Raw genomic sequence first — 3,785 nt, 5'->3', positions numbered from 1 at the left:
CATGCTACACTACTCTAATGCAAGCAGTAGAGAGAAGGAATAGGCGATATCGGGTGATCAGGGGGGGGCTTGCCTGGTTGTTCTGCAGACAGAAGCGGACCCTCGAAGGTGAAGTAGTCGATCACTGGTTCAACCGCGGTCTCGGGGTCTACCGGAAAGAAGTAACGGAGGGGGAACACAATAAATAATAGAGCAATCAAAGCATCATAAAGCATAACATGGCAATACGCGGTGCTAGGGGTGACCTAACGCGGTACTAGGTGCTATCGGTGAAAGGGGGAAACATCCGGCAAAGTGTTCCCGGTGTTTGGCATTTTCGGACACATGAAATAAGGGAAACGGTTGCATGTTCGCTATGCTAGAGACGTGTGGCAGGCGAACAGAGTGCGTAACCAGATTCGTCATATTTTTTTGACCGTTTTTCATATATAAATTATTATCATCCGAGTTACGATTTATTTTATATGATTTTTCAAATTTTTAAATATTTTCTGAATTTATTTCAATTAAATTAATTCGAAAAATATATAACAGAAGGGGCTGGGTGCACCGAGCAGTGCACAGAGGTTGACCAGTGGGGCCCATTTATTGCCCAGTCAGCAGTCAACGTTGACCCATTGACTGGTCAACAGGGCTCAGGGGGGTCCCACACGTCAGTGTCTTAACAATTTCTAATTTGATTTTCTTCAATCTAATCAAGAGGGGTCCCACATGTCAGTACTAATCTAATCCTAGGCTAACCTAATACACACACATGCACACACACAGAACGCACGCACACACGCGCGCATGGGGCGGCATGCGGCGAGTGGCGCCGGAGCGGAGCTGGCGAGGCTGGGCGCCGGCTACGGCGGCAGCAAGCACCAGCCGCGCTCAGGGCAGCAGCAGCGAGCAGGCGAGGGCGGAGGCGCGCGGGACGGCGCGGTTGCAGCCACAGGCAGCAGTAGCGGTGGCCGGATGGCGTGGGTCTCGCGCGCGGGGGCGCACCGGAGCGCGTGGGCGCGCGCTGGGGTGAGCAGGGAAACGGGCGTGGTCAGGGCCGCGGGCGAGCACGCCCGGAGCGAGCTCCGGCCATCGCAGCCGAGCGCGGGGACGGCGTCAATAGCGACAGATCGAAGCAGGGAGAGAGGTGTTCCGGGAGAGGAGCTCACAGCGAGCTCGGGGGCGCGGTCGAGGAGGCTGGGGTAGACCGGAGCGGTGGGAATCCACGACGGCGGTCGGCGGTGTACCGTGTACGTGACGAAGACGACGGCGATGGCGTGCGCACGGGCCGGTCTGGCTTGAGCTGGTGCCCTGGACGGACGAAGCTGACAGCGGCGGATCTCCTGGACTCCTTCTCCTGTGACGGCGGTGGCCACGGCAACAGTGACGACGAGCGCGGTCATCGCACGAGCTTTTGAGCTCGATTTCGAGCAGATGGGGTGGGGGCACGATGGGGAAACAGGGGGAACCGGATGAGAGAGGGCTAGGGTCGAGGGGAGGCTAATTGGAGGCCATCCATGGCTAAGACGGCATGGATGCACGCCACGCCCTCTCTGCCTCCTGTAGCGGAAGGATGGGGATGACTAGGTGGGTTGGGCTGTTTCCTGTAGCTAGTTGTGCCAAAGTGCACAGTAGCACTTTGCCTTTTTCGTTTCTTTTCTCTTTCCTTTTTCTGTTAGTTTATTTATCCCCTAATTTGTATTAATTTTGGCACTAAAAGATTTTAGTTAAATTTGAAACTTCTCACATAATTTACGCCTGATATTTTGGTGCTGCCCAAAAATTTTGAGGTTAACTAGAAATGTTTGAAATTAAGTTTATATTAAAATAGGCATAATAAGTGCTTCTTGGACACTTTAAATATTTCTAGGGGTAATTAAAAACCCATTACATGTTGGTTTCTACATGTTAATTACTTAGTGAATATTTGCAACCCATGGAACATTTTTATTTGACAGTTTGAAGAAATAAGAATTTGATTTGTTATTCGCAATTTGAATTTGACTCAGATTTTCATCAAGGGGCTATCTGGTTTAATAAAACATGATGACATGGCACATTAGGGTGAGGTTAATGTAGATTAATTATTGGGGTGTTACAAAACCCGTAATAGTTATTGAATTTACTTTGATTGGATTACCATTAGGATCAAGTTGCAAAGATTATAGAGATGCCAAATAGCAAGGTAGGAATTGAACAGAGACATCCATGAGAGGTGCAGGTTTTGGGCGAACAATTTCATTTCGACCATGCTAGATCCCCCAAAACAACATCATCAAGCACACTCGGGTAGGCTCATCGATCTCATATATAAGGGGATGAACCAGTCAATTTCAACCGGTTGTATCTTTGTACGCGCCAGGAGATTCGACTCTGCAACCATGGCCTTCCAAAGTGATGAGGACATCTCTTCTACTGTTACACGTGCCGATACTCCTACATCAGTTATTCCACTTGGTCCTATTACTAGAGCGCGGGCGAGACAAATTAATGGCCAGGTACTATCGCTCCTTTGTACATATGATTTAGCTAATGAGAATATAATATTACACTCATGTTTGGATTTGCTTGTACTTAGAAATAAAGGAAAGATTAAAGATGAAGACAATATGGGTTCAGATCAAATGGAGCAACGCTCTTGCATGCATGTCACACGTCCTATCCACCAGCATGTCACGTACGCATGCATGAAGTGCACCAGGAAAAGAGACTTGGATTAATGGACCAACATTACCACGTGGGTGGGCCCTAGAGCTTTCGGCCACGCCGCCAGGTGCCTGCCGCAAAGTCCACGAAGACCAGCCACGTACGGCCTCGAGCAGTCCAATTTGTGGACAACATATACCGCCTTCGACCGGAAGCAGCAGTTAATAAATAGCCAGTATAGTTTAGGGTTTAGACTCGGGTTTTATTGTATTGTCTAGCCATCGCTACAATTCGCATCTACAAGATGTGTAGGACTACCGCCTTGTCAGATCCACAGTGGAACCCTAATTTCCATCTAGTTCGTGTGCTCAGATTATTATCCACAATTTCAGTTGCAATTCACCTTTGTTCTTGCCGGTTCTTCGGTTGCTTGCAGGAACTCGAACCTCGTTGTTCAGGTTGATTGTGCCTACGGCAAGGTCAATAACCATCGGAGATTGGTTTAGCGATTGTCGAGGCGTATCGTCGGGTACGGTATAGCCGGATCGTCGAGGTCAAAATCCACCAAATCGATATTTATCCCACTCTTATCGAAAGATCGGGCCGCCGTTACATCACAAAGTCACTCAGCATGGTTCTACGCACAAAACACATGGAACAAGTCCTCAACTTCCCTTCCACACACCGGGCAAATTGTCGTCACCTCTAGGCTAAGCGCCACACAAAATATTGCACCTTTGGAGGTGTTGTTGGCTACGCCAGAAAGCTTTCCATTCATCTCGGCTACCATCAGCGTGACATCTAGTAGAAGCAATCGATGAGTTTGCAAGCACATCTGCCGCCAGTCTGTAAGCACTCCCGTAGAGGGAACACTTTATTGTTTTTCAGGCACACAAGCTATAAAATCATCTTCAAATCGAACTGAGGCCGGATCTCCTGGATTTCAATAATATCATTGGAAGAAAGTGTTGCCTGATTTTTGGCATGTCCCATGAGGTGGCAGCTTTGCCTCAACGAGGCGAAGCATGGCCACTTGTTCGAGGACATAGCGGCAAAGGTGGCGCATGCGGTGGCTGACGGGATGGCTGCCAATGTCAGCAACTCCACATGTGTACGATAATGCCGGGCCGTCCTACTCGGTCATTGACCTTACCTCC

The sequence above is a fragment of the Aegilops tauschii genome, chromosome 5 (assembly GCF_002575655.3).
Source record: "Aegilops tauschii subsp. strangulata cultivar AL8/78 chromosome 5, Aet v6.0, whole genome shotgun sequence".
In the NCBI taxonomy this organism is placed as follows: domain Eukaryota; kingdom Viridiplantae; phylum Streptophyta; class Magnoliopsida; order Poales; family Poaceae; genus Aegilops; species Aegilops tauschii.
This window is presented reverse-complemented; position numbering follows the sequence as displayed.